Source organism: Rhinatrema bivittatum, chromosome 8 (genome assembly GCF_901001135.1).
Source record: "Rhinatrema bivittatum chromosome 8, aRhiBiv1.1, whole genome shotgun sequence".
Lineage (NCBI taxonomy): Eukaryota > Metazoa > Chordata > Amphibia > Gymnophiona > Rhinatrematidae > Rhinatrema > Rhinatrema bivittatum.
In genome coordinates this window covers 204,923,715-204,938,853 of record NC_042622.1, presented here as the reverse complement: position 1 = coordinate 204,938,853, position 15,139 = coordinate 204,923,715, and positions in this window count along the sequence as shown.

The following is a 15,139-nucleotide window of genomic DNA, read 5'->3' as shown; positions in this document are numbered from 1 at the left end:
AAAATGTTGAAAATAATGGGTCCAAGGATCGATCCCTGCAGTATATCACTGGTAATGCCCCAATTTCTAACCCAGTCCCTCACTGAGTATCCCATACCAAGGATGCTCAGGTTTATTTATACGTTGCCTTTGTGGGGCCGTGACAAAGTGTTACGCCTGTCAATCGCAGACGGCTGCAACCTCTCATGCTCACCTCTTCTGTCTCTGCACCATCAAGTTTGGGAAGAATGGCGGTCTCTGCTAATCCTCACCAACCTCTCTGGCGTTCCCGGGACAGCGTGGGCGCTGCCGACCGCCATCTTGGATCCAGAATTACTTAGGCGCGCGCGCAAGGGCCTCCTTTGTACACATCATGGCGGGAGCCTTGGGGGCGTCCCCTCCCGATGACGTCAGTCCGTTATGGTATTTAACCTGACTGGCCCTTGCCTTCTACAAGTTAGCAAGGAGTTCCCTCTTGCTGAATTCCGCCTCCTTTGAGGAATTCCTGTTCCTGACTTGGTCTTGGCATCTGACTCTCTGAGTATCCGCTCCCCGGGTACTCAGAGAGTCAGATGCCCGCTCCCCTGCGTTCATGGCTATCCGCTCCTCAGAGGGCCTATCTGCCTATTACCAAACCTGCTTCCCGGGTCTTTCTCTCTCTCCTGGAAACCACCTCGTGAGTACCTCTACTGATTTCTACGTTACAACTGCATCAACTGCTTTAATCAAGTTTACTTAGGGAATAGCCACTGCTATGAATTGCATCAGTAGCATGGGATCTTCTTAGTGTTTGGGTAGTTGCCAGGTTCTTGTAGCCTGGTTTGGCCTCTGTTGGAAACAGGATGCTGGGTTTGATGGACCCTTGGTCTGACCCAGCATGGCAGTTTCTTATGTTCTTATATTCTTAAGGATTCACTGCGGTGTACCCCGATTCTCGGGCCACTATCGCCTTCCTTCAGTAGAAGCTATTCAGCATTTTCTGCGCTGCAGAGCATTGACACATCAACTACGGGAGCCACTTCTGGGTTCCGGCATCTCTACCAGTTCTTCAACATCTACTGTACAGACATTCTTGGCATACCCCGTTCCGTGGGCCACTACCGGATCTGTATTCCTGAGGTGCCTACACTCTTCAGAGGGGATCCCCGGCCTACCCCACTCCACGGGTCACTACCGAATCTTCTCATCTGTGGCATCGCTCTGGGTATTCCCTACTGCTCAGATCTGTACTATTATATCTTCAGCTCTGTGGATAATACTTTTCCTTCCTTTATAATAAAGTCTCTACCTACATCTATGTCCCATGCCACCGAGACTACGCCTGCTGACGGTGAGGCTCACACGGCTCCTCCCTGTGGGCGGAGACACCTCTCATCTCAGCCCAGGGTTCACATTCTTACAAAAACATAACACAAAGGCCTTACTGAAATCCAGTTACACTACATCTAGTGCTTCCCCTTCATCCAACTCTCTGGTCACTCAATCAAAGAAATTGATCGGATTTGTCTGGCATGACCTAGCTCTGCTAAAACCACATTGCCTCAGATCCTCTAATCCACTGGACTCCAGAAACTGCACTGTCCTCCATTTTAACAGCAGTTCTGTTAATTTACTCATCACTAATTAGCTTGTACTTCCCAGCCTCCTCCTTACCTCCACTTTTGAGAAGAGGAGCAATATCCACCCGTCTCCAGTCCTCTGGAACTACTCCCGACTCTAAAGAAGCACTGAAAATGTCAGCCAGCAGGGCTGCCAGAACTGTTTTTCTCAACAAAAGATAGAATACTAAATGGTGAAATATATTTATCTTGTTATCAGTTTCTTATCATTTTTATGTATTCCTAACAGGATGACCTGATCCTAAGGGCAGGGTTAAGCACTGCCTGAAGGGTCGTACAGCCAAATATAATCCTTTCCCAAAGGATTTACTGAAGACGATCAACAAGGAATTCAGAGATTGCATATCAAACGGGTCTATGTTCTAGACTGTTTCCAAGACACATGTGGGGACCCATCTAAGATGCTTGAAGGATCCTCTGCTGCATCATGGACCTTCACCTCTTTGCCAGTAACCACCGCATTTAACATGCGAAGATAGTGTCTATCCAGACCTGCAGCAAGATGATCTAGAGCTTGCACCAGACCTACACCCTCATCACTGGGCCGAGGAGGAGGAGGGATGAAGACTTTTGCAACTAGTGGTGTCAGAAGGAGTTATCAGAAATTCAGGGCTGGCCTAAAATCTCCCTTCTTGAACTGGGTCATTTGGCATCTCTGTTCTGTTCTTTCTACCACTTCTCTCTCTCTCTCTCTGTCCTCTCCCAGTCCCACTCTCTCTCTCCTCTTCTCCTTCATTTCCTCCTCCATTCGCTCTCTTTCCCCCCCTCTTTTTATGCTAAATCTTTCAATTTTTGCAGCTGATGAATGTCGGGGAAGGAAAATCTGTCAGTTTGTTCTCTGCTTAGTTCTGTATAAGCACCACCATAATTGCCCGGCTTTGCATGATCCTGCCATCAAGTCCTGGCCTGGAGCTGTCACAAATCACAGCTGTAACGGAAATAGGTGAGCGAGAAACTTTGAACGTGCTCTTAATTCTTGCTAGAACATGCATAATAGGAGTAATGTTATTGCTGCCTGCAGAAGAAGGAGATCTGCATGTGTATGGCAAGGTAGAATATATGTAGGGCAGCGCTCCCAAAACCTACGCTGGAGACCCCACAGCCAGTCAGGCTTTCAGGAGATCCACAATGAAGGTATGAGGATGCCATGTGGCACTTGAGCAGCCAGCCACGTGGTTACAACCAGAGGAAAGCACACAGAAACTCTGGCTGTGGTCAAAGTGCTCTTTATTTACAGTGATCTTAAAGACACACAAGTGGCAGCAGACAAAAGAACAGACTCCTTGAACTCAGGCAGTCTCTAAGCTTTAAGTACAAGCAGTTTACCAACCTTTCAGATAAGTCTTCAGTCGGTTCTCTGGAAACCCATCAGCTCCCCAGAGCCCACCTACCCTATCTAGGCCCTCAGGTTTTATGCTCAGGGCTTGGATTCCTCCCTCCTCCCAGGGATACTTTGGGCAGGGCCGGTGCTAGATTTTTTGCTGCCCTGTGCAAACAATTTCTGTGCTTCCCCCCACCCCGATTCATTCAGTCTCTGTCCTGGCCCATTAAATAAAGCCCAGCTCCCTGCTGCAATCTATATTTTTAAAAACTGACACGCCCCCACCCCGTCACCTTGTTCACATATGCAGATCACAGAAAGACCCTCACCAAATACAGAATAAAGAGAACAGAAACTGTGCTGAGAAAACTGAACTGGAACCCACAACAAGCCAGCCTCTACTATATGCAGAATAACAATGGAAGAACAGGAGCATTACCATTCTTCATAAAACATAAAATAATAAAATCAAGAAATATAAAACATCCATCATAATAGTAAAATCATATTCATAAAAAGAATACATATTTCAAACCAGTTAATGAATGAGTATCCAAAATTTCCCAAACACCAATACAATATTTCAAAACATGTGATGAATAAAAAATCCAATAATTAAAACATGTTCTATTCCCCCACCCCAAAAACTAAATATTTAAAAAGAGCAGAAATATCAAATCACACCCAATAATTAAAACGAATAAGGATTTAAAAATCTCCTGCTCTCCATACCTGGGATCATTTCATTTCCAGTCACCCTGAGATCAGTGTGGATTGGGGGAGGTAGAGCTGTACAAATGTTATCTTCCCTCTCACACACAATCACAATAACATTCATTCTCTAACACATTCTCTCTCTCACATACACAGGCTCACAGATACATTATGTATGTGTGTGTGTGTATGCCTGTGAGAGCCTATATGTGACACATAGGCTCTCACAGGCACACAAACATTCACAAGCAAGCAGACAGGTTCTCACAGACACATTCACAGGCACATAGGCTCTCACACAAACACAGATGGTCTCACACAGACGCATACACACATGCTCTCACACACAGCAGGCTCTCACTCACATACTCATATAAGGCCTCCTATTGTCATCAGGCGGTGCTGGGATGAGCTCCACCATGGCCCAACGGCCTTTCTGCTTTTGGGGATGTGCAGAAGTTGTACGCGGGCCCAGGGGCGGATTGCAGGGAAATATCAGCCCGGGGAATTTTTTTCAAGACCAGACTATAGGGTATCTGACTTCTTTGTGTTCCCTGCGGCGTATGTTTCAACAGGTCCCCAAAGCATGCCAAACTGACCCTTCAGAGGTATATCATGTGATCCGGCGCCTGCCAGAACTCAGCCAAAAAAATCTCCAACATAAATTTCACATTTTTCTAAATAACTTAGTATTAGAACATACCCCAGACCCAGGAGTGAGCGAAAAGGGCTGCAGGCCCCCTTCCTTCCTAGCAATCAGTTGCTGCCTTTCCTCCTTCCAGTTTGGTTACATCTCTCATATTATACATACAGTGTATATATATATATATATCCTGGATTCCTGGTCTAGTGTTAAAGTCTTTTGCCAACCAATCAGCTCTTGAACCAGTTGCCAAGTAATGAGGCAACCATTCTGCCAGCCAGTGTCAGATACACTCACACATACTCTTTCAGACACCCACTTGTGTCTGAAAGTGTGCGTGTCTTTTTCTGTGACATAGACAGACACCCACACACACACAGACACTCTCTCTCTGTGAAACAGGAAAGACACATCTACACACTAAGAGTGTGTGGGTGTCTTTGTGTAACTCCCAATAATTAAAACAAATAATTCAACTCCCCTAATTTATATACTTGGGAACTTTTAACTTCCAGTCATTCTGAGATTGCTGTGGATTAGTGGAAGTAGGGGGTGCACAAACTTTCTTCGTCCTCACATACAGTCTCTGACATTCACATGCTCCCTCATAGTCTCTGGCATGTATGCTTTGGCACACACATGCTCCTCAGGGTCTCCAACACACACACACGCACGCTCCTTCGCATATGCTGACACACACACACACACACACACACACACACACTTCCTCACACATGCTGACACATGCACGCTTCCATCACACATGCTGATAGCTGAAACACACAAACATACGCTCCCATCACACATACTGACACGCTCCTTCCCTTGCACACGTTGATACATACACACACTCCATCACACATGCTGGTGACACGCTACTACACATACACATGCTCCCTCACACACACTGATGCTGACACATATATGCTCCCTCACACTCACATAATCCCATGCGCACAAGTTTCTCACTCACACACACACTCACTCACTGACAAACTCTCATTCACTCTCCCCTCCTACCCCAGCTGCCTCTAAATATATAACACAATGTTTGTACTTACATTGGTGCTCAGAGAAGAGGTGGACAAGAAGGCCCTGATGAAATGAGGGAGTTTAGGAAAGGTTATGATGTTTTGCCACAGCCCCTGTGTAAGGGGGGGCCGGCCCGGACACGAGGGACAAACTTAACGAGAGATTGTAAAAAGCTCAATGTACTGACTAATATGTGAAATTTGTTATTTTAATTTATTTTCTGTACTTAACGTCTTATGTCCTAGAGATCATTAGTTAATATATACTAAAACATTTCGTTTCATAGATGTCAATGGCCTGTTTATGAATACTACCTCTGTAACCCGTCACTATCTGCTGATTTATAGCCATGAATGTTATTCTTGTAAACCGTTGTGATCTTTACATGGAACGATGGTATATAAAATGTCTAAATAAATAGATAGAAATAAAGTGGCAGCAGACAATAGAACAGACTCCTTGAACTCAGGCAGTCTCTAAGCTTTAAGTACAAGCAATTTACCAACCTTACAGATAAGTCCTCGGTCAGTACGCTGGGACTCCGTCAGTTCCCCGGGGCCCTCAGGTTTTATGCTCAGGGGTTGGACTTCTTCCTCCTCCCAGGATACCTTGGGGAGCTCAAGCTTAAGGAGGACCAGGTGAGATATCTGAGCCCGATCCTTTAAGTAGATTGAGGGAGACACCTATACACTTCCTCACACTTAGTATATGCAGATTAATCTCATGCATCTTCATTGTCGATATCCTGAAAGCTTGACTGGCTGTGAGGTCTCAAATATGTTATGTTTGGCGGGTCGCAAAGCTGTCTCGCGAGCCGCCACATTCACCCAGGCACTCCTGGAGGTCCTTCGTGGACTCCATGCTGCCAACTGATCAGTGCCACCAAGAGCGGCAAAGAACACCACGTCTGCCCATGGCCTCCTTAAAATGCGTGAGTGCCTAGACTCTCTACATTTAAAGAGCCTGCAGTGGGAAAGCTCCTGTGGCACCCTTTGATGACATTATTACCGTCTCACTATTTAAGACCCCTCCTGAGGGGCAGAAGACGCCTCAGCAGCAGGTCTTCTGAAGGGCCTTGGTCCTCATTGCCTTTGTTTCTGTGTTCCTGTATTCCCATGTTCCTGTCTTGTTCCTGAGCCCTGTCCTTGCCCGCTTCGCCCTGCCTTGTCCTAGTTGTTGTCCTGGTCTTCATCTTGTCTTCCTTTGGCTTGCTTCTCTGACCTTTGCATGGACCTTGACTACTCTGTGATTGCCGCCTGGATCTGACCTTCTGCCTTGGACCTGACCTCGCCTTCTCACTGCTGCCTGCCCCGACCTTCTCCTGGCTTTGGACTCTCGTTCTCTGGATTTCCTTAGGGACCCAGCTAAGTCCTGCCGGCTGCCAGAACCCAAGGGCTCAACCTGCTGGGGAGGCAGCTAGTATAGGTGAAGCTCCACCAGCTGTCGGTGTGGGCCTAGCGGACTTGGCCCGCTAAGCTGCGGCAACCACGCCACAGCACTAAGTGCGTTACACCAGGCAGGTTTTGGAAACATTGATGCTGGATCTATTTTGGCAGGACGGGCAGATCTAGTCTTGATTTGACTCCTGCTACATGCAAGCCTGGCTCTTGACTTTTCAGTTCTTAGTTTCCTACTCTGGAGTGAATGTTTCCCTCTTTAAACATTCTCTTTGATCCTACCTTCTGTCTTCCTCCTATTCCATGGCCTTGCTCCATCATCTGCTGGAATTCTTGGCTCCCTCCTCGTATTAGACCTGCCTTATGTTCATTGTTTGCAAATGCACTTTGGCTGAAGCAAGCTATACAATTATAAATCAATCAATAAAACAATCAAACAGAGGATGAAATAAGCAGAGGTCCTACTGGATGCCCGACAAGGTGCCCGACTGGATTTCTGTGAAAGAGACATTTTGCGCCCTGTGTAGTCAGTTAACCTTACTTTCAATCTTTCTATGCTCAGAGATTTCAGCCCTAAAGCAGGTCGATGCCCCTGAATCTGCAGTGCCTTCAGAAAATACTGTGGTTAGTGAACAAGCAAGCGAGGCTGGGGGTGGAGGTGAAGTTGGGGTGTGCATCACAGACAGGAGCTGAATAATGCATAACAGACGAATGAAGGATTTCACAGGAGCTTGAAAGGAGAACCATGAGGACAGATAACCTGAAACCTTCCACCTCTGCCTCTTGCCTGTCACACTCTTTGCTGTAACAGCACACCTGCATGGCTGCCTGTCAAGGCCCCTGGGCATATTTTCCAAGTGTTAATAAGGCTACCAGAAGTTTGGTGGGCAAATCTAGGACACCTGTTCCTGTGACACAAGTAGTAAGCCCAGTGAACAGTTTATACGGAAGTCTTCCCTGCCCCTCCCAGTGCTAAAGTTTTAGCAAACAACTACTAGCATGGTTAAATGGTGAGGAGAAAAGTTATTAAAGACTAAAGGGCGTTCTTCAAAAACTGGAAGGTAGACCCAAATGAAGAAAATATGAAAAGGGCACAAGCACTGGCAGGTTAGATGTAAAAGCATTAATACAGCAGGCCAAAAGAGAATTTGAAAAGAAACTTGCCAGAAAGGCAAAAACTCAAAATAAAAGCTTTTTTTCAAACATATGTGGAGCCCTCTACTAGATTTGGAAGAGAAAGGGAGTAGCTGCAGAGATTTCCCATACTGGACCCTCAGCCGAGTCACAGGCTGATGCAATATAGTGCGCTTATTGAGGCACTTAGCGGTTGGATTCGCGTTTTGGACGCGCTAGAATAACTCCTGATGCAGTAATGGGATCAGTGCATCCAAAACGCGAGTCCAAACAAGCGCGTAGCTAATAGCGCTCAGCACATGCAAATGCCATGTAGATGAGGTTATTACCCCCCCCCCCAATGCAGAAAAACCCCCCAATGCACATTTGTTAACGGGGGAAACTTAACATCAGCCCTGGAGTTGGTGTTAAGTCACACCGCAAGCCAAGGACTCAAGAATAAAACAAAAAATGCTGCCATCAGTGGTTCCTCCTACTTGGTATCGTTGCGATACTCAGATCCACTGCTTGCAGGGATTGAAATTTATGAAAAAAGGAAGGGCTCACAATATAGGTGTGCACGTATATTGAGCGTGGGAGTTATCTGTGGCGGGACAAAAAGGACGCTCGCATTGAACGTCCGTTTTCCTAACCCGCGCATAGCCATGTCTCCACAATATAGGTGTGCACGTATACTGAGCGTGGTGGGAGTTATCTGTGGCGGGATAAAAAGGACGCTCGCATTGAACGTCCGTTTTCCTAACCCGCGCATAGCCACGTCTCCAGGGCGCCTGGTGCTTTTGAGTGCTAGGGATGAACAATTTGTCCCTAGCGCGTCCTTTATAGCGCGACACTAATTTACATATTGCATCGGGCGCTCAGGGGCTGTGGATGTGCGCGCATTAGGAAAACGGGCACTCAACACGAGCGCCTGTTTTACCGCACGCTTTTATTGCATCGGCCCATCAGTTGGTTGGTCACATTGTCATGTCTGTGGCCAAAAGGTGGCACCCTGAACAGTGGTAGGTGTTCTGTGGAAAGACTTTATGCTCTGTCTGCAAAGCACTGTCGCAGATACATACACACAGGCCCAGGCACCCACACCTTTATACACAAGCACACATACACAGGATCACGTACACAGAGGCACATGCGCACACACACACACACACACTGGCTGTTATTGACCTGACAACCTGAGCAATGCTGGGTAATGTTTGCTAATATGTTCTGTCTGCGAATGCCTGACTTTCACGCTCCCACATTCAGGGACAGACAGGTTTAGGTACACACAACTAGGAACACACGCACATAGGTGTACACAAGCTTACACAAGCAGGCAGAAGCTCACACAAATGTGCACAGGCTTGCACACTGGCATACACTGGCTTTTACACGCACACAGACTCGCACACACACAGGCAGGCACAGGCAGACACACACCGCCACACACACACACAGAAAATACATACAGCAGGGACAAACACATAGAGGCACAGACAGACAGACAGACACACACATTCAGAGGCAGACACGCACAGGCACAGGCACACGCATACAGGCTGATATAAACCAGAATAACTGAGGAATGCCGGGCACTTTTTTCTAGTAAATAAATAATGGTTGTATACTGTAAAAATGAAAAATGTTTAAACAAGTCTAGACTCGTGGTAACTTAAGAGAGCACATCTTATGGAAAGAAAAGGGTTATGAGGTTTTCTTTTGGCCTATCAGTTCTTCTTTTCTTCATTTCAGAGCCAGGATCCTGGCTTCACTGTCCTTCCTTCACTACTTCCTTCATTATTTTTCCCCTGATATAACAGACCCTCCCTCCCACGAAGTGTGCCATCTTGCTAAATCAGTCCAGTCCACAGTCACCCAGATGTCGTTCATTCCTCCGGAAGTGGGTAAATCAACTACAAAGTCAGTAGCGATGTGCGACCAGGGCTCGAGAACCGACACTGGCAAAACTGAGCGTCGGCTGTCAAACCCGCTGACAGCCATCTCTTCTGTCAAAAAAGAGGCGCTAGGGACGGGCTAGTGTCCCTAGAGCCTCTTTTTACCGCTGGGCCTAATTTAAATAAAGATACTGTATCGCGCGCACAGGCCACTCTCCTGTGCGTGCGCCGGGAGAGCGGGTGTTCGCCCGCTCTCCCGCGTTTTTACTGTATCAGCCTGTATGTAAGTTGTAAATTCAACTACTACTTTCTTTGTTAATAATGTTATAGTATGATTTAAAGCTCTCATGAGTATTGGATCCCTCTGTATTGAGGACTATGACAATGCAGCCAATATTTATGTTAGAATATGTATTTTGTTTTATTATAATTAATACTTGTGGAATGGCTGATATCTTTTCTGTTCAATGAAGATTATATTGATTGTTAAATGTAATAATTTCAATAAATAAAAAAATGCCCACGGTTTCTGCCCTGGGATCCAGCAGCTTATGGATCTCAATATTAAGGGTGAATCCGACTTTATTGATAAATTTAGGATAGGAGAGATCCTCTGGGGGGGGGGGGGAGGAGTAGGGTTCCTGGGGTTCTTCTGAAGGGTATCCCGTGGATGACCTGGGTGACGAAGGTGAGGAACCAGGTTGTGGAGTCGACTTTGGTGAGGTTCAGGGGCAGGGTGAAGGAACATTATGTCCTGGCAACAGCCCTGAGATAGGTGAGGGCATCCTCGGTGATATAGGTGAGGGCATCCTCGGTGATATATCAGGGGAAGGCCCTGGTGACTGTGGTGGAGATACGTGGGGGGCTGGTTGGGCCAGGATGTGGGTAGGATGCGGGTAGGAGAACACCCCCCCCCCCCGAGAGAGAGGAAAAGAACCCTGTGAGGGCAGTCGAAAATTGAGTGATGGCTTGTTGGGCCATGTCTGGTATTGGGGCCGGTAGAGTCTGCAGCTGATCCCGTTTGTGGTGGTGTGGAACGGCTGCCAGGGGAATGTCCGAATTGGGAGCCTGTGGGCATCATTTTTGAGGGCTCACGTCGTCTCGCATTCGTATTCTTTTATGCAGGGGTTCTTGCAGCTGCCTGGAGGAGCAACGTCGTTGGGAAACTGATGAGAGGTCAGAGTAGACTCATACTGATGATGATGATGACGAGGAATGCTGGGAGGGGGAGCAAGAAGACACGTCCACCCATTCTTCCTCTGACCTTGTAGTTGACTTTGGCCTCTTGGGGTGCGATGTGCACTTGTGTGGCTCTGACCGTGGAAGCGGAGTGTGATCGGAGGGAAGGCACTTCCCTGGTCAGGTCTTTCTTGAAGACACTGCAAGAGTGGCATTGCCACGTGCGTCAGGGCTTTCTGTGTCGACGGACGCTTGGAGGACCCATGCTTCGATGGGTGCTTCGAGGTTGATGGCCGCATCAGTGTCGTTTGCGTCGATGGGCGCTCCGAAGAGGAATGCTTCGATGGTTGCTTCGATGGGTGTGCCGAAGAAGAGTGCATTGATGGGCGCGTCAGTGGGCAGGTCGATCACAGCTGCGTCGAGGGCAGCGCCGATGATGGCTGTGTTGAGGGCGGCGCCAATGACATTGATGGTTGCGCCGACGATACTTGCGTCGATGAGTGCGTCAGTGTGGTCAAGGCTGCATTGGCGCTTTTTGGTGTCGAAGGCTCGGAGTTAACGCCAACATTCTGAGGCTCGACAATTGACTTGAGACTCGTGGTGCGGATCACGGTACGCATGTCGTGGTGCATCGCAGTGTTTCTTCTTGGATTTGTCACCTCCTGTTTTTGAGGCATGGGGTCCCAGAGAAGATGCTCGTTTTTGTGAGTGGGCCTGTGTTGGCGCCAGTCTCGGCGATTAATGGGCCTCTGAAGGGGGGGCATATGAGCCCTGGGCCACGAGTCTCAACTGTTCAAATTTTAGAGCTCGCTGTTGTTGGGCCCTAGGCCGACATGCGGCCATAGTGCTTGCATGTCGCCTGGTCATGGGAACGGCCAAGACAGATATAGCAGGCCGTGTGTCCACCGGTTTTGGACATGATTTTTCTGCAGGCACATGGCTTGAAACCCGATGGTCGGGGCATTGCTAGTATGCTGTGGAGTCAAGGATTTGCGGTGTTTCTTCTTCTTTTTGTTTTTTGGGTTTTTTTGTCTGGCTGAGGAGAAACAGCTGCTTCGCGTGTGTTCCTGCTCGCGGAAAGGACAGACTGAGGAGAATCTGCCTTCCTGCGCGGGAACACATGCGCAGCCGCACAGAGCTAAGCTCTGTAACAGCTTTGACAAGTTCCGCCTCTCAACGCCTGATGGACGTTCCCATTACAGCATGGCTAATTCAGCCCTGCTATCAACAGGAAACCTAACCTTGCTCCCTAAACCTCTGGGAATAGTTCAGAGCTGAATGCTACCAGATCAATGTCCTTTTAGAGGTGCAGATGCAAAGGGAGCAATTTTCAAAACAGGGGACATTGATGCAAAGTCTGCAGCTACCTTTACTTGCCGGCTTTGCTCTAGTTCTCAAAGGAAAAGTACAAGCATATTTTTTCTTTGAAAACTGGAAAAAGTTTTTGCAGAGGTTTGCACCTGCGTTTTCTGCAGGCACTTTTTCCCTAGAAAATTATGAACATAGATTTGAAAATGTAATCTACATGCATTATTTTCCTCCCTGGGAGTGCCTACTTGTTATCCACCTAAAAGTACACACATTATTGATTCCTGCACATACCTTTAGGAGGAAGAGGGGTAATTTTCAAATAGACAATTTACCTAGGTAAATGGCTTCTGAAAATTGTCCTCAAATTAAATTTAACTTAAAAAAAACCAGAAAGCCTAAGCACAAAACTAAAAAAATAAAGAAATAAAAGCCATGGTGAAAAGCAGTACTTGAAGACAAAGGGAAAATAAAGTGATTTAAATTGCTGAGTGTTCTTTGAGTTTGGCTGCCAGGTTCTTATGGCCTGGATTGGCCACTGTTGGAAACAGGATGCTGGGCTTGTTGGAGCCTTGGTCTGACCCAGTATGGCATGTTCTTATGTTCTTATCTGCTGTGCTATTGCTGGTACTACTGCTCTTTTGCCAAACACTATCCCCTTCACCTTCCAGACCTTGCAACTATGCACAAATGCACATAGGGCCGGATTTTCAAAAGGTTACACGTGCCGGGCCTATTTTAAAAAGGCCCAGCAACGCACGTAAAGCCCCAGGACACGTGTAAGTCCCGGCGCTTTACTAAAGGTGTGGTCCGGGGGCGGGCGCAAAAAGTAAGATAAAAATTGGGGGGGGTTAGAGTAGGGCTAGGGAGAGGAAAGGTTAGGGGAAGGGGTGGGAAGGTCAGGTTAGGGGGAAGGGAAGTTCCCTTCCAGGCCGGTGCGCTGACCCCTGATTTTATAACTTGCGCACGCCACTTATAAAATCAGGCATACATGCGCGCACGCCAGCTAGCGCATGCACATGTACGCCACACGCACTCCTTTTAAATTCTACCTCATATTGCACTCCACGTCACACCGGCCCTGGAGGGGCTTTATCTGGGGTGGCTCGTCCTTATGTGCTCTCAATATTTTCTGTCTGTCAGAAATATTTTCTTTATTTTTGCCACCTGCCTCCTGAATATCTGCTTTCATAACATTTGCTCTTTGTTCCCCCCCCCCTCCCCAAGTTTACTCTCCGGAGGTCAAATAGAATTTGGGTGACTTAAGCTTCTTGGATTTGTACGGCAAAATCCTTTTCCACTTGCTGGCAGGATGTTAATTCTTACGCGAGTCGCACCAATCACAGGGCACTATAACAGTGCTCGATGACATCACAATGAGCTCTATGTGATGCAACTGCTGTCTGCATTCTGCGCTCTGAAACAAGCTCATTTCAGAAAGGTAATAAGGATTGCCTAAAGTTTTAACTTGTATATGACTATCCATTGTGTTTCTTTTAGGTCAGATGTACATTTTTTAAAATGTTTATTATTTATCTTGTTTTTGCAGAATTCATCTGACAATGTAATGAACTTTAATTAATACATTAAAAAAACATACAAAATAAAAATATTCAGAAAAAATAGAGATTGAAAAAATAGAAATAAAGATAAATGAGAAAAATAAATATAAGTTGATGCCTTGCTATTGGTCTAACTTAGTGTATTTCTAGTTTTTGGGAACTAACATTCCCTTCCTTAAGTTATTTGACATCAACACCATCCAGGCTCTCTGCTTATGCTTCAAAATATTTTAGAAGTGTCCCAACACTCAAGAAGATGCTTTATACTTAATTTGCAACAGCTTCCAACAGGTGAAGCCATTCTCCCTCACTATGCATCTTCCATTAAATGCGGGCTGTGCAGGCCACTTGCCAATAGATGCTGTGTAACTTGTCTCATGGTTTAAGAGATGTCACCTCATGCTACTTGAACAAAGTTTATAAGTCTACAACATTCACATTCAAAAATGCTTTGGGCATGTTCTGTTTTTTATTTTTATTTTAATTCCCATTTTCCTACAGATGTGCAGATTATACACAAGTTGAAAGGCACTGAAACATGAAGCAAACTGAGCAGCATGATTGGTATTGGTTACCCTGCTTCTTCTGCTAATGATATCATTGATGAGTGTATGATGCGATTGACTCTTAAGCTATAACTGATTTCGTTACCAATCCATAGAATCAACTGTGAAAATCAAGACGGAAGGCGAAGACAAGGACGCATAGCTCTGTAGCCAGTGCAAGAGTGTTTTGGTGCCCTAGGCGAATCATGTAAATCAGCGACTGTAAACCTTTGCATAAGATATGTCCTTTTCTGCTCCATAGACTGGTACAATGATGCGACCACTATTACAAAAAAATAAATAAAAAGCTAATTTATCCATCTCTGACTTGGGTAGCACTCTGGGATTTCTAAGTTTCCCAAAGACGGACTTAAGAAACGGAGTTATTTTATGTCGCTACAAGGGTTGCTCTGCTCTCACATTGAGCCAAAGGCTTCAGTCGAACTGTGAGTGACCGGAAACTTTTGGGGGACTTTCTGGGAGCTTATCCTTTGGGTTTAACACTCCCTTCACATGCTGCTTTTACCAGGCTTCTTGCTCGCCATGCCTATGAATCCACCTTTTGATTAGCAGTCCGCTAATCTATTTGCAACAATCTATTTATATGAAGTTTGCTGAATAAATATTACTTGTGAATAGCATAAACGGGTGGACAAATAAATAGGCCAATATTTCAGTAATCCCTGAGCTCGTAACTGAACTGGCCAAGTTTTTGCTTCCTAAATTAAACTAACTTTCAGCTCAACCTAGCCAGCTAGATTTATGGCTGCAAATCATCCCAAAAAATGTATCTAGTTAGAATTAGGATGACTCAGACTCTGGGTACCTA